Raw genomic sequence first — 17,041 nt, forward strand, 5'->3', positions numbered from 1 at the left:
AAAAAAACCCAAACATGTTTCACATCGCTGCTGTATTTTCTTATTTGCAAACAGCTCTCCTTTCTTTCCGCTTTAATCACTGATTCCTCCCAACTTAAACCGGCAGCGCACGTGAAGACGTCAATATCCACTCATATCTGTCAAAGACCACCGCCTTTTTTCGCGCGCGCGTGTGTGTTTATTAGTGTGTGTGTTTTCACTCGTCGCTGTCCACTCTGTCTTGTGAGGAGCACTGTAGAGAAAACACTGTCATGGACTGAGGTTTTTGTCAACACCTTCATCAGCGTCTGCACCTCGCGCGCAGGCAGTGCGAGATAATGTGAGATTAATGACGCGGTGATGCTTCCCAAAGTTTCTTCTTTTGTGTGTGTGTGGATAAAAAAAATTCTTATTAGTCTTATTTGAGACAGCAGAGTTACACTTACTCCGTTAATTGGGTTCCGCGTGCGTCGCGCACCTGATTCGAAGGAGAGGGGAGGGGGTAAGGGGGTGACGGTTTGATCCGAGTGAGCGCGCTCCAGCGAGCCTGTGGGCAACATAAAGATGTAACCTGAGTGGCTGCTGCGTGCACGCGGATGCATTTCTTTGCCTTAAAAATATTATCGTTCTTGTGTTTCTTAATCGTGTCGCTCGCTGAGAGTCTCCGAAGCTTTACAATCACTGGAAAATACTGAAAATCCACCGTCTGGATAAGTACACGTAAAAATAAAAAAGACAGGGCAGCACAAGGTGATCATTTTCCTTGGTGTGAATTGTGCACTTGTTCATATTAAACCAAAGAACTAAAATATAAGGGAAAATAAGAGTCGAGTGAGTTTTGGGAGGACATTCGTCTTTTTTTTTTGAGTGTGGCCACTCTGGCTTCCTGACGCACAACGGCAGGTGGGGGTAGAGCGCTGCAAAGTGGTGCCAAGAGTGAAGCCATAAGCCACGAGTCGTTAAAGTATGTTGCATTCAGATACTGCTTTTGCAAGTTTTTGCTTTGAAGTCTTTCAGGAGGGGGAGTGGATCTCAAAGTGCGTGTGTGTGTGTGTGTGTGTGTGTGTGGGGGGGGGGGGGGGGGGGGGTCCTGGAGGAGGGTTTACAGGGTTCCAAAGCAAAATGGAAATGGTAGATCAAGTTGTTTGTGTGTGCCACAGTTTTAAAGAGGTAAAAGTGGATTTAAAGGAAGTGCTGTATGGTTTTAAAGTATAAGGGAGTAGATGCTTTCTCTGGGTTCAAACCCAGTTACTGTGCACTTGATTTGGTTGACAACAGCAAAGGACTGGGAAGCATACCTGACCGAGACACACTGGGCCACAGACACCCACAGTTTATTATCCCTGACACTTCCAAAAGGACTGTGCAGTTTATCGGCAGCTCATATTTCTACCGGCTTAATCAATAGTCTGTTAGAAAGTGCTGGGTTATGATAGAGAGGAAAATGAAGAGGGCGCGTTCAGAGAGCGGCGTTGCTTCAGAGCGTTCGTATATTATTACATTTAATCCCAGCTGAGGTCAAACAAAGACACATATAGGCAACTACTGTTCATAGAGCCCTAACTGGGATATTCATCGCACTCTTTATTTTTCCCTTTTGTTGCAGGAGTATTACATCACCACCCTCCCCACCCCACCCCCAAACCAATTTCCATTCTTATCAAGCTTTTTGTGTGTGTGTGTGTGTGTGTGTGTGTGTGTGTGTGTGTGTGTGTATGTGAGTGTGATAGCAAAGTCCACACAAATTGACCTGTTAGACAATGCTCACAATCTGCTCTTAGGCAAATTATAAGACTGCTTCTGAGTCAAGGGGTAGAAGTATGAGTAGGATGCTCGATTCTCTGTGTCTGTTATCAGTGTGGGGCCTTTGAACAGACACTAATCCATCAGTGAAGGGAGTAAAGCCAGAAAGAGGTTTTACTCCCCCCCCCCCCCCCCCCCCCACCACACACACACACACACACACACCACCACCACTTCCCATCGACAGCTTTGGTTTCTTCCAGGAGTCAGCTCGATGCCCTGTACTCCTACTACACTAACTCTGCAGATGCCTTCTCTGGGCTCCTGAAGGAAAACATTTGCTTTGAAGTCCCAGCTCGCCTCCTGCCCTGCACTCGCATCCTCGAAGGTGTATGTATTTGGCTTTTTACAGACGCTTAGTACAATGAATTATATGCTCGTTCGGGCTCACCCGGGACTCACCGATGTGATGTTAAGTGGCGTAATTAAGATATTTCGCAGTGTCTCTTGGGGAGGGAAATGTCAGTGGCTCAGGGTTTGGAAGATTTATGCCCCTGCACTTAAGTGTCTCTCACTGCACACACACTGATTCTGGGCTTAAGCATGTTGGAGGCTTGCTTACATCCTGCTTCGGTTTGTGCACTTGCTCACAAGCATGCGAGGGTCACACACTTGGCCTCACGTTTGTGTTGCGCTCATCCTCAAGCCATGAATGAATTGTCTTTACAGCAGCTGTTAATGTCAGAAACTTTTTTTCTTTCCCCCCCAAAAGTTTCTCACCATGCCGCACATCGCTCTTAACAAAATGCAAGACCAGTCATAAACTCCTCTTAAAGGCATGCAAAGCTATTCACAAATGAAATAGCCTGTGTCTCTCTTTGACTAATAAACTGGGGGGGGGGGGGGGGGGGGGTGCTGGCATACATATAAAGAGAGCCAGTGTATATATGAAAATGGAATCGCCCCCTCGAGGCAGCTGCATACGAGAAATCAATTTAAGGAACGGCTAGAGTCAGCAGGGCTCTGGATTGTACAAAGGGCAATCTCGGTGTTATGGATATGCTATTTATTTGCCTGCAAGTTTTTCTTTTTTGTTTTGTTTTTTTTATTCGTTGTGCTCTTTAGCACTCAATCTGTGCGAGCCCCAGCATCGAATTTGTACGTGGCGTGTAAGACAGGAGGAGAGTGTTATAACACCTGGATACGTGAACAAAGAACTGCCAAGCATCTGTGCTGCAGGGGTTTTGTCAGCTTGCTGGGAATGAAATGACAGAAATAAAGGAAAGGAAATGATCAGACACTTTTAGATATGACGCTGCCACACATATATATATATATTTACTTCCTACATGTGCAACTTACTTTTTTCTTTTTCCAAACTGAAAGACTGAAGAACTATTAAATTATTAAAGCGTAGGCTGTGTTACCTTGCCTGCGATGAACAGCTCCAGGATACAAATGTATGTGCATTGTAAATAACCCCACTATCTATACAAAAACCACAGTGCCACAGAACAAAATGCTTTATGGATCAGGGCGTCCATGGACCAGGCTGCCTGCTCCAAGTGAAAGTTTTTTCTTTTTTCTTGCAAGAATGTCAGTGAAATGGCTGCAAAACAAGCTAAAATGAAAAGAAAGCTATTACAAAGAGGCTATAACTGATGGACAAAGATCCTCAAAACGACAAAGCAATGGCAAATGACCACAAAGATCACAAAGAGAATTTAGAAAGACCACTGAGCACCACAATCAGACAGAAAGTGAGCACAAAGAGAATCAAATTGCCTTTAAATACCTTTTTTGCTTTCAGTTTGGAACCAGTTCTGTCTGTGCCTTTTGAGAAGGAGGTTAGAGAATATGTAGTGAAATTAGTGGGGTGGGGGCATCACAGCCGAGAGTTCTGTGTGGGTGCGCCCTTCCCATAGCTACAATATAAATGATTGCAGCTACTTTTTTGGGGACGAGCTCCTATCTTTCAGTGTAAATGTGCAGGATTGGTGCTTGATTAGGTGCTACTAGTGTAAGTGAAGTTTGGGTATTGTGTCGATCTAATACCGATACCAGCGTTAACATCGATACTATCGATATTTGGATTGATCCACCAAACTCTAATTTCTACTACAAGAGTCAAAAGTACCTAAAAAAGAGATCACCCCCTCCCCCCCCCCCCAAAAAAAAACAACAACAACAAAAAATCAAAAGAGAAAAACATTAACAATAACAATCGGCTCATCTGTGGTTGGAAGTGTAAAGTTTCAGAATCCTTCTATGAGTGTAAAATCCTTGTTGGGAAGGTTAATGATCATCTGCAGACTCGTGAATGGAATTAACTCTCTTGCTTTTAGGTAGTTTGGAGTGTTGTTTGTTTGCAAGCCATATTCAGCCTGCAACTCCGTAAACACGATTAGCATTTGGGGTTAAGATAGCTGTACGCTCATGCTTATAAGGAGGCTGATTGTCTTGTAGTGACACATTTTGGGCTTTTAAGTAACTTAAGTTATATCAGAGGTGCGGAGGGGATAAATGGCATTCCAGCAATGCGCTCCACTATGTGAACATTTGGCATATTTTGAAAAACCTCAAGTCATTTGAAATCCATGAAGCAAAAACAGCAGCATGTTCAATAATGCCCTCTGCCAACCTCAGTCTCTTTTCAGTCAAATTACCCATTATTATCATGGAAGTGACTAATGTTCTCCTCGGGGAGTCTCTCCCAAGCAGAAGCCAAGAAAATGCACTAAGCAGTCGGGGTCTTCTTGCAGGAGGAGCTTGGCATTGCTCATTAAATCCTATATTCTGAATCCCAGAAAGGGAAAATTAGGCAGGATGGAGTGAGCAACAGGAAGATTTATATGAGGGGTGGGGTGGGTGTAGGAAGGCAGGAAGAGATTATGTTTAAAAATTCATTCAATTCAAGTGAATCTGATTGCATCTAGTTAAATTGCATTGCCAGAGATTGAATCAAACTCTATGGAGTCTCACTGTGCCAAAATTAATAAAATGTAATTGAATCCTGTCGAGATGGAATCAAATTAGGCCAGACTGATGTGATTGGCGGAGGCAGCTGCTTCATGTTTCCGCGCACTCCTGTGGGTTTGTCTACTGCTTTACATCAGTTTGGTGCTCGCCAAGCAGGAGACCCTTTGGCTCCTGCTTATGTGTGTCCTGCCAGTCTAAATGTCAGTCTAACTAGCAGGCTAATAGGCAGAGCCAGGATGCCAGGGTGACAACAGAATCAGTGGGCACACTGGCTGACTGAAGCTGACTGTCAGATGGATGGAGGAAAGTGGTAACAGTGGTCTTCCTCTGCCTCTACTGATGCTCACTCTATTTCTGTAGATCAGGCGTTCACACACTCTTACTTCACAGGCCACTTCTCCAAAGCAGATTCCCTCACGGGATGCAACCCACTCGGTCTCGGCCTGACTTTTGGGGATGGGTGCCGGAAGGCACGATTAAATGAAGAAGAGAGGAATCAGGCAAATGGCAGCAGTGTTTCAGAACTGCTCTGGTTTGTGCTGTATGTTTTGAGTGACCCACTTAAACCGCATTAATATCTGCACTAACGCCTTGGGTTTTGCTTCACAGTGGGCTGACGTGAATCACATGAGACTTTTTTTTTTAAATTTAAATGACATAATGCAGCATTAAATTGGAGAAGAGATCCTGCTCATCGCATTCTTTAACTTGGCTGCTCTGTTTTTAGGACAGACTGTTGAAAAACTGACTATTTTTGGTGATGTCACCCATATTACTCAGATGATGCCACCATTTTGTGTTATCTATCCATTTGTAGTGAGCTGTAAAAGCCATGTTTTCACATTTTTGTTTTATTTTGAAAATTAACATTGTTACAGCTGTTCATGGAAAGCTGGTGAAGGAACGCAAAGGTGTTATCTGATGTCATAAATTTACTGTTTTGAACTATTTGAACTGTAGGTGTGTATGTACACTGATTTAATGTTGATTAGCACTGATAACATTAATGTGCATCTGTTAAATCTGTCAAAAAACAAACAGAAAACCACGAAAGATGCCAAACTGGAGCCATTAAAAACAGAATCCTGTTATCATGTAATGCTGTGTGGAAGGCAGGTTTTTGATCCATGCACAGGACATGGAGAACAGGACTTTAATGCCCCTTTTCCATTAGTGCCAACTCGGATCAACTCAACATGGTTTGCGACCATTTTCAGGTTTTTCCATTAGGTCATAGTACCTGGTACCGGGTAACTTTTTAGTGCCTGCTTGGCCGGGGTTCCAAGCGATCGGAGCAGGTACTAAAATGCGACATTGTCAGACTGCATGCCACCGATTGGCTGGTCAGTAGCATCACTTCATGTGAGCGTCTCATTCGCAAAAATCAAAACCACCATTTTTGATATGTGGCAATGGGGGAAATAGCTGCAAAAATAATGCCATGTTCCCCCAAGTGTGACGAAAAGCTGTAGATCAAGCAGCAGGTATATTCTTGTCTCAATGTCTACTTTTGTTGTAGGGTTCGGAATGCATATTGATTACGTTGCAAGATGCTCGGATGCATTGCTGTGGCAAGGACCACGCACATTTAGAGGTACTAAATTGTAATGGAAAACCAGTTGTGGCGAGCAAGTCAATCTGAGCAGGTACTAATGGAACAAAATGCAAAACCCAGGCAAGACAGGAGCCAGGAACTTACAAACCAGGAAATTATGGGAAAAAATAAACAATGCACAGGGCACACAGCATGAGGGACAACACAACAAATGGCAAGGGGAGAGTCAGACAATATTTATCTACAAGGTTACAAGGTTATGAGGCTAGTGGGACTATCAAAATAAAACAGGAAATAACACCAAGCATCCAAACTTGACACAGACAAACATTTAAGCAAGATGACTCAATATAACAAACTATTGCCGGGAATAGAAGCAAGATAACTCTAACTAATAAGGTCTGAGGATATAAATACAATTAAACCAACCAGGAGTAAAAGCTAGTAAGAGAATACAAAAGTCAAAATACTACAATGGAAGAATACAATATACAAAACTCTGGCCTTCTTGGCACGTCATGTATTGACGTGAAAAGGTTTTAATCAGATGGATTTAAAAGTTAGTAGAGCTCTTGGAAATTGCCTTAAGCTTTTACAAGCTTTTTAATTTGAGAAAAGAAAAATGTATCGATTCCAATGTTAAAACAACAGATGACCCGCCAATAAAATGGGCAAGACTTTAGCTAAAAAAACTACTTATATGTTTTTTAAAATGATACTAACAATGATATTTGAAATGTAAAATTAGACCATGTTTCCTGTCTCTTGTCCACTTGTTTAATTTACATTCATCAGGTTTTATAAATGCTGATACTGAGACCTCAACAAACAGCTAATATTGGCAGAAATACTGGATCTGCTGATAGAGTTGCTAATTGCAAATTTTATTACACAGACACGTTGCAACACATGAATTGCACTTTAGTGTTTATATGCAACAAAGAAGGCTTATCCCTATGTCCAAATGTTTTCCTTTTCTTCTCTATGTAACAGACAAAAAATAAGTGTTTTTTAAATTGTTAAGTATAAGAGTAGTTCAGAAATGTATATGTATTATTCACGCTTCAATAACCACCATTACCTTGCCACATGAAACAGAAACATAACCCCACAAAAACCTTTACAAAAGCTTCTCTTTCTGCTCCTGTGCTTGCCTTTGTATTACGCTGCACCTGGTATAGCAAGTCACTTAAAACTGATGATTTTCTTTTAAACAAATTGTTCAGTTTTTTTGAAACTGTCAGTCACGTACACCTGTCAAGCCCTGACTAACACATATTTGAAGTGATAATGATGGCGCATATGTTTTTTTTCTTCTATTTTTCTCCGTAGCGCTGCCAATTATTTTTCCAAAGCATTCAGCATCAGGAAGTTTTAATTTTTCCTCTCTTTATCCCATTAATGAAATTTGCACCACATTAAAACATCTAAAATACACCTAAGAGTGTGCCTTTTGCTAATATGTTGAGTGCATTTTTTTCTGTGATTTTACAGTAAATAGCCTGAGCTCTGTAAAAACTAGGATATGGCCCAAAAGTGAAGAAGAGACAGAACTTCACAGAAATTGGACAGATGCATTGAAATGGATGGTAAATTGGTACAGACGCTGGTTGGAGGCTTCTCAGCAGATGCGCGCACAGTTATGCTAACCCTCTTTATGAGTCATTGGTAAAAAGGATTTTTTTTATTTCATAAGAGACTGTAGCAGGTGACAGAGTGGAGGTGTACAAACACAATGACAGAAGAAATTTGGATTCAGAAGGCAGTGGGATGGACACAGATGGATGACAGCTTAGAAGACAGCTGAATGTGCGAACGCTGAGAGATAGGTAGAACCATAATGAAGAAGAGCCATCTATTGACAGCCAAAGAACAGTATTACTCAACCTGCTTCTGATGAATGTTGGCCCCGTGTTGACTGAGCTGTGTGGGCCTATGGAGACTGGTGGATGTCAATATAGTCCATCATGGTGATTGAGGAAAGGATTAATGTTAATTGTAGCTGTGCTGGCTAGCAGACACTAATGAGAGAGTGGTGTGGGGTTTTTTGGATACACCTGTCAATGGGACGAGACAAGCTAGGGAGTGGCTCCAATCACTTTAAGCACGCTTAAAGGTGTGTGTGTGTTGCGAATTTGCGTGAAATATGTGAAAAATATTTGGATTCTAAAACTTAGTTTTGGCAGGTTTGTACCTGAATGCTTATGTAGTACAAATTCCAACCCTTCCGAATGATCCAGGGGTCGATACTGTCAGCCGATATTAGCTATTTGCTGCTGATAAGTGAAAAAGAAAAGAGTGAACACGAGTTGCTATATATTATTATTATTAGTTTTGATGTTGCATAGTTTGGCCACCAGAGGGCACTCTACAATATCCCAGTTTACAACACTGCTGATCCAAGCACAGCTGGGCAGAGTGTGAATAAGTAAATAAATCTATACAAATTACAAATGTTATGGAAATCAGTTTGTTTCATCTCTCAGAAAGAAAATAAGTATTGGCCGATGAGTCGGCATATTAGATATTTAAATCACCGAATATCAGTGTAGGTATCAGTCTTTAAAATTCTATATCAGTTAAGCTCTAGTACAGATTGAAATATATCTTCATCTCTGAGAATAAATACTGGCAATAAATTTTTGTTGAGCTTTGTAAGGATGATGGAGTGGTGAAGTGTTTAGGAGTGTCAAGTCTCTGCAACAACGTTCAGATCTTCCTGGTGCAGGATAGTGTGGAGTTTATAAGGACGTTAGGACTTTACAGAGGAGCTGTTCATATTTGATCCAATAATAGTAATGGTTTGTGTCAATTTCAAAGAGGTTAAAGCTGCAGCAACTTTGTAGTATAAAGAGCAACTTTATTGACCAATGCCTTTCGGTCAATGGCCAAGTCCAGTCCAGGAATTCCCTCAAATATGGTGTTCATACCAAAATTTGAACTACAGATCAAATTAGAATGTGTACATACTAGAGATGGACCAATCCGATATTACGTATCGGTATCGGTCCGATGCTGACGTAAATTACTGGATCGGATATCGGAAAGAAATAAAAAATGTAATCCGATCCATTAAATATCAAAAAAGCACCTCACAAAACTTGCGACACGACGTAACTCGGCTCATAACCGTAGCACGTCGCAGCAGTATGCGTCACGTGATAGAGCGGCTGTGTGTGTTTGTAGCCTCGCTACCAATCCGGCATTTCATCTCCGAGGAAGTTATCCCAGAGAGAAGTAAAGCAAATGTGTAAGTTCATTTCTGAATGTTTGTAAAGTATTCCCGCGTTAAGCTTAACAACCGATATATGGAGCGACTGCTTCTTTCTCCCTCTCTCTGCTGCTGCTACTTCAATCGTGAAACTGATCAATGATCAGCTAATCGGCTTTTTTTTCGCGAGTCCGTCTCTCTTGTTTGTTTATTGCCCCCTTTGCACCAGAAAGAGGAAACCAGCAGCTGAACAACAGCAGCACGTTTAAGCTTGATAAACTGTTGTTAGAATTTATTTAATAGCCTCAAATCAAAAGTTCATTTGAAATTTGATTCATATCTATGTAATAGACTCCAATTTATTCATGTAAACGGAGAGTCCTCTTGACACACTAAGGTTAATTATGGAGTTCCACAGGGTTCCATGCTAGGACCAATTGTGTTTACATTATACATGCCTTCCTTAGACAGTATCATTAGAAAGCATAGCATACACTTTCACTGCTCTGCAGATGACACAAAAAGAGAAAAGAAAAGAAAGAAAAGAGAAAAAAAAAAAGAAAAGAAAAGAAAAAAAAAAAAATTTATTTAATATTAGTTTCTACTCCAGGATCTTTTTCTACGTAGCTGGCGGCTGGTAACTGTGCAGGGGCGGATCTAGCAAAGTTTAGCCAGGGGGGCCGATAGGGCATTAACAGGGAAAAGGGGGCACAAAGACATACTTTTCTTTCTTATTCTCATTCTCATTTTAATAAATAATTATCCCAATCTTACACCCAAAGTTTTAATCTGATGTAAAATGTATTGAAGTCCATTACTGTATATAGTAACTAATAAGTCTAATATACCCTAGTAAGCTACAGTACTTTTTCCTTTGGGAAGGTACCATCTGTGCAGTCTGCAGTTCTGTTGAAGAACGATGTTGAATCTATTTAATTGTTCTTGAAAAATAATTTATTTCTGGGCATTTTTTTTCACACTGCATCAAATTAAAGTTGATTACGTCAATTAAGCATCATGAGGTGGAGGGTGGGTGGTTCCCTTTTTTTTTTTTTTTTTTTTTTGCTGGGAGTTTTAGAATCCTATTAGTTAGGTTGCTTATCTTTAAAATACCAGAATAGGGAGGATGGTGTAGGTTTAAGTTTGTTAGATTGATCAGTGTTGCTGAACTATGAAATCTTTTGGGTGCAGTGTATTTTTTGCATACAGGTATAACAGAATAGCTTTAGTGTTTTTTTTTTTTTTACTTGAGTATGAACTTATACAAAAAGCAGCAAGATATTAAAAACAAACAGTTTTATTGATTAAAAAACACACTGTATTGGATTCATATCGGTATCGGCCGATATCCAAATTTATGATATCAGTATTGGACATAAAAAAGTGGTATCGTGTACCTCTAGTACATACCCTGTCTGACACCAGTAAATGGTAAATGGTAAATGGCCTGTATTTGTATAGCGCTTTACTAGTCCCTAAGGACCCCAAAGCACTTTACACATTCAGTCATCCACTCATTCACAGACAATGATGGAATGATTGCAATGTACTTGTATTTATATAGTCTTACTGATCACTCAAAGCTTGATTATACATGTGTTCATACAGCACTTTGTTCTACATGCTTCATCTACCTCACATCCATGACCGATTTAGAATCATGAGTTAAGTGAACATACTGCTGGACCTTGACCTTGAGGTGACAGTGCTAACCACTCCACCACCATGCCACTCTTTCAGTGTCTGTATCAGGACACTGTCTCTCTCTGACCTGTGTATGATCGTTAAGTGCATCACATACGATCAGTCCTGTGCTATTTTAGTATTGCACTTTTTGGAGATTCTCCCGTGATCCTTCAAAGACCAGCAGGTGCCTGTCTCTGTGGGAAAAGGTGACAGAGACATAGACAGTTCTTGAGACACTCCCCCTTGAACCCCCTTTCCGTCATTTGACCCACACTGGTAGATTTAATATCCATCAAAATTAACCCAGAACACCCTTATTGTACAGAAAAGCTCACAGTACATCCAACTATTCTCTTCCGCTTATGCAATTCAGGCACTTGGGATGGCTGAAGCCTATCCCAGCTATCATTGGTTATTGTTTTTGCTTATGAAAATTATTCTCCCAAGTATTTCCAATGAACGGAAAAAGAGCATTGTAACTCACACATCAAAAAACTACTTACATTTTATTGTTCTTGTTATTGTTTCTCCATAGCGGTAGGGTCGCATCTTATTATCACTGGTAACTTAGCCCTCGCAGGATTGAAGCCTTAATAAAATAGCAGGAATAAATACATTAAATCAGCTCTCATATAAGGCGAAGATGGAAAAAAATCAAACCAAAAAGCTATACTGAGTCATGTGAACCAGATGCTCGGTTGGCTGCGTCCTCTTTTTCTCTGCTTGCCTTGCCATCTGAGTTTTCCTGTGGGCTTACAGTATTAAATTATCTTCTGCTGTACTGTGTTGTATTGAATCTATCATATTTCCTTGTATCCATTCATCCATCCATCCATCCAGACAGTGGGCCCTTGGCTTGCCATGCTTGCTGGTTAATTAAGCCAAATTGTGATTGATGGACTCTCTAGTGAATAGCGTGTGGTCCCGGTGCTGACCCGCCCAAGGAGATCATCCCAGCTGCCAATCACATCTTACAATACCTAATGGTCTTTTAAGCAGTGAACTGGTGTAGCCCCCCTCCTCCCTCCTTTTCACTCCCCCTCCCCACTGGTACCTGCCTGCATTAGAAGACTTTAGGTTTGCCGGCGTCCTTGTGGAATTCGTTCTGCTAGGAAATGATGCAGGGACCATCCAGAAAAAGGGATCACTCCTCTCAGATTTCTTGCCCGGTGGCCAATATCCTTGTTTATGGGAGGCCGCTCTTGATGAGGAATAGATGAGAGGAGAGTGAGCGATAGATGAGAGGGAGATTGGGGAAAGAGGAGGAGGAGGGACACTTGAGATGTGGTCGCAGCGCAGCAGAATAGCTCACAGTGAGGCCAAGCAGCCTCTGCTCTCCTGATTGCCTCTCCATGCCAGACAATCTTCAAACAGAATCTCCTAATGCAATATGGGCCAGCTTATTTTTGTTTTTATCCTTTACTCGTTTGAGTCCTCTTTCTTTCACTTTCTCCCCCCTCTTTCATTTTTTCCTCTTTTCATGTGCTCGCTCTGTTTCGTGGTCCTCCCACACGAATCTCATCACCAGGGTCTGTAGGGGGAAGATATCCTGTTCTCCCCCTACGTGGGAAGCTTTTCAAGCAGCATCCATGCTTAATGTTATTTACCCGGAAAGCTAATGATGTTTGGGTTTTTTTTCCGTTTCTCAATATAGTTATTAACACCTATGGATTTTATGTTGCTTGAGTCTCTTCTGAACCACGGTGCTCATGAATTTGTTGTTTTGAGTGTGTTGTTATCTCTCAAAGTTATAATAATCATCCTGCAGGCGCTCATAAGGTGCACCAGACAAAGTGTAGGCGTGTTTTTAATTACTCTGTATATCTGCGCAGCATCCTTGCTGGTCTACTCTCACTGTGAGTACGATGGGAATGTTGTCTTCCCACCCACCATCCATAGAGTTCCCAAGGATATGAGCCTCCATGTGAATACACAAAGAATTTCTTAGTAATTAAAGAACCTGTGTTATCTTTGCTTGGATCAGAAGATACATTTAGTGACATGCTGTCTTTCCATGTGAAGTAAGATTCCTCACATTTCATAGTCCCGCTCATTCATGCACAGAAAGGCTGAATGTAGGGATTAGAGATGGACCGATCCGATATTACGTATCGGTCCGATACTGACCTAAATTACTGGATCGGATATCGGAGAAAAATAAAAAATGTAATCCGATCCATTAAATATCACGAAAGCACCTCACAAAACTTGCAACACGCCGTAACTCACCTCAGAACGTTAGCACGTCGGAGCAGTATGCATCACGTGATAGAGCGGCTGTGGCATGCGGGACCTGTCGGTGGTCTGGATAGCATTTGGAGCTTCGCTAGCAACCCGGCATTTCATCTCCGACAAAGTTATCCCGAGAGAAGTAAAGCAAGTGTGTAAGTCCATCTCTGAATGTTTGTAAAGCATTCCTGCGTTAAGCTTAACAAACGACTGCCTCTTCTTGCTGCTACTTCAATCATGAAACTGCTTAACGATCAGCTGATCGGCTTTTCTGTCGCGAGTCCGTGTCTCTAGTTTGCTTTTGGCCCACTTTGCACCAGAAAGAGGAAACCAGCAGCTGAACAACAGCAGCACGTTTAAGCTCGATAAGCTGTTGTTAGAATTTATTTAATATTACTTTCTACTCGAGGATCTTTTTCTACGTAGCTGACGGCTGGTAACTGTGCAGGGGCGGATCTAGCAAAGTTTAGCCAGAGGGGCCGATAGGGCATGAACAGGGAAAAGGGGGCACAAAGACATACTTTTCTTTCTTATTCTCATTTAAAATGTCGAGCTTTTAATAAATAATTATCTGACAGCCAAAGTTTTAATTTGATGCAAAATGAATAGAAGTCCATTACTGTATATAGTAACTATTAAGTCTAATATATATATATATACCCTAGTAAGCTATAGTACTTTTTCCTTTGGGAAGGTACCATCTGTGCAGTCTGCAATTTTGTTGAAGAAAGATGTTGAATCTATTTAATATTTCTTGAAAAATAATTGATTTCTGTGCATTTTTTTTTTCACACTGCATCAAATTAAAGTTGATTACGTCGATTAAGCATCATGAGGTGGAGCGTGAGGGGTGGTTCCCTATTTTTTATTTATTTATTTTTGTTGTTGCTGGGAGTTGGAACCCTATTAGTTAGGTTGCTTAATATTTATGCTAAGTACTCTTTAAAATACCAGAATAGGGAGGATGGTGTAGGTTCAAGTTTATTAGATTGATCAGTATTGCTGAACTATGAAATAATTTTTTTTGCATACAGGTATAACAGAATAGCTTTAGTGTAGTTGTTGTTTTAAACTTGAGTATGAACTTATACAAAATGCAGCAAGATATTTAAAAAACAGTTTTGTTGATTAAAAAACACTATATCGGATTCATATCGGTATCGGCAGATATCCAAATTTATGATATCGGTATCGGTATCGGACATAAAAAAGTGGTATCGTGCCATCTCTAGTAGGGATCTTTACCACTGCTTTCCTTCAGACCACATTCAAGTTGCTTATCCATACTTAATGGATGAACTGGATGAACACTGAAATATGGAGAAGCAGTTGAGGGAGTTTTTTGCAGGAAAGTTTGCCTGTGTCCTTTCATGTGACCATGTAGGCTTCAGGGTCTGAGTCTTAAGAGAGTCTTGTGATCTTGTTCACTCATTGTTTTGGATCAGTCCTGAATGTACCGAGCCTCCCACCAACCGAAACATGATCCCAGCATTCAGGGAAACATGGGATTGAAATTTTGTGACATGATGTACAGAATCCAAAACTAACAGCGAGCATTTTCTAACACTTTTAAACTTCAGCATATTCACCCTTGTGTTAAACTAATTCACAGCTGAAAAATCTGTTTTTAAGGTGCGTGTTCATCCAATTTTGGCACCCATTCCAAGAGGGTTGCTTCTAACCCTACTATCTTGTTGGCTTGAAATTCCTGTTATTGTGGTCATACTTCAACTTTGTAACAGACCCAGATTAGATTTCTCAGGTCATGCCATGTTGTAGGAACAGTGTGAATTCAAGGTAGCTAAAGCCTGTGTATTGCTCCGAGAACCAAGATTGCTTTTATTTCACGCTGCTTTTCATCCATCCTGTAAAGTCTGGAGTAGGTGACCAGAGAAATGATAGATCGTCTCGGCTCTTGAGGCAAAAAGCCGCAGCCGTGGACGTGAAGAAACATTGCAGTGCGCCTCCTCAGTCAATAAGCAACAAGAAGCTTTGCTGGAAGCTGCAAAGGGGAATGCAGCACTGGCTGTCGCAGCTATCTCCCCAAGGTGGCGGCCTGAGCCACAAATTAATAGAGCACTCCCACATGATCGGGGAGTTTCATTTGGAACCGTCACGCTACATAAAGCCCTACAGAAATGAGGAGTTCACAGAGGTCCCCCTCTACTTTCCCAAGAGTCCCCAAATAACCTGTGTGATTGTAACACTCTGCCCACTGCTTCCCCACCTTTGCACCTCCCTTCTTAATGTTCAAAGGCCTGCCCAAGCTCATCCAGCTTCAATTAGCACCATGCATTGTCTCCTTTTTTGCCCATTTCAAAGTGCACCATACATATCGTTTTGTGCCTTTGTGCATGCTTGATTGTGAATTACACAATAATCACTGGATGGTTCTTAAAGTGCTCATACAGTTTGCTATGTGACATTTTCAATCCATATGAATCTATAAATGATAACAATTAAAAATTCAGAATGTGGTGACATTGTTTCCTTTCATCTCAGATTCTTGATTTATTGGCTCGCATATTTCTTCTCACTTACTCGTTTGACAACAGCGTGAAATGGTTGGTGACAAACGTGGAAAGTGGTGCGCCCCTGAGGCCCGCTTTACTCTTATCATTATCTTTGCAATGCCCGAGATTAAACACAGCAACCAACTCCCTCACAACAGCATGCCTCTGAGCGAGGATTAACACGACGACTAATCACTCAACTCACTGGACACAAAACATACAGTACTGATTCATATTTTGTCACAAAGTCTAGTTAATTAAAACCTGGCGTGGAATATTTGCTTGTGGCGTAACACAGTGTACAAATACATACAGCGAGAGAATAATGAATCGTTCTTTGTCTCACTTTAACATTTTGCACAATAGCAGTTTTAGAAAATATTTAAGTCAAAGCATTTTTTTAATGCTTGCCATGTTGCAGGGTATTTAAAAGCCATTTACAAGGTCACTCATTTTGATCTAATCCACAGCTGGAAGATGAATGATGGCCGGCAATCGTCTTTCATGACTTTGAGTGCACACGTTTGAATTTATACATGCAGGCTCAAATATCTTCATAGTAATTGGTGCTTAAGGTTTTGCAGTATCTCTTAACTTGACAAGGCCAATGCCTAATGACTTCTTATTAATAATCACTATTGACTATAGCTGGTAGTTTCTCTTTCCAGCATAAAAAGGAATTTTTTGGCAGCACTCATTGGACTGATATGAGCAATGGGAAAATCAAAGGAACTCAGTGAAGATCTAAGAAGGAAAACTGTAGATTTACCCAAGTTTGGAACATCTCTAGGAGTGTTTCTAAATAACTGATCATCATCATCATCATCATCATCAGTTTAAACAATTGTATGGAAGTGCAAGTTATCTGGTTGTGTCATCGTTTTGCCAAGGTCTGGAAGAAGACACCAACTGTCACCTTCAGCTGAGAGGAACTTGGTTAGGATGTTCAGGAACAATCTGGGAACCACCAAGGCTCCCGTCTGCCATGGACTGTAAACTGCTGGAACACCAGCCTCACCATCCACAGTGAAGCTAGTTTAACAGAACCATGAACCACGAGAGTGCTGACCAATAAAAATGCCCCTGCACCAACACCCTCAAGCTTGACTAAAATCTGCAGCTACCCACATGGACAATACAAATGCC

General features: G+C 41.1%; 1 protein-coding gene across 1 annotated transcript in view; it reads left to right on the top strand.

Annotated features, from left to right (window-relative positions):
* ncam2 (neural cell adhesion molecule 2) overlaps positions 1–17,041 on the top strand; it is a 454,622-nt gene that overhangs the window by 610 nt on the left and 436,971 nt on the right. The window lies entirely within an intron of this gene.

Source organism: Aulonocara stuartgranti (genome assembly GCF_965226115.1).
Source record: "Aulonocara stuartgranti genome assembly, chromosome: 23".
NCBI lineage: Eukaryota > Metazoa > Chordata > Actinopteri > Cichliformes > Cichlidae > Aulonocara > Aulonocara stuartgranti.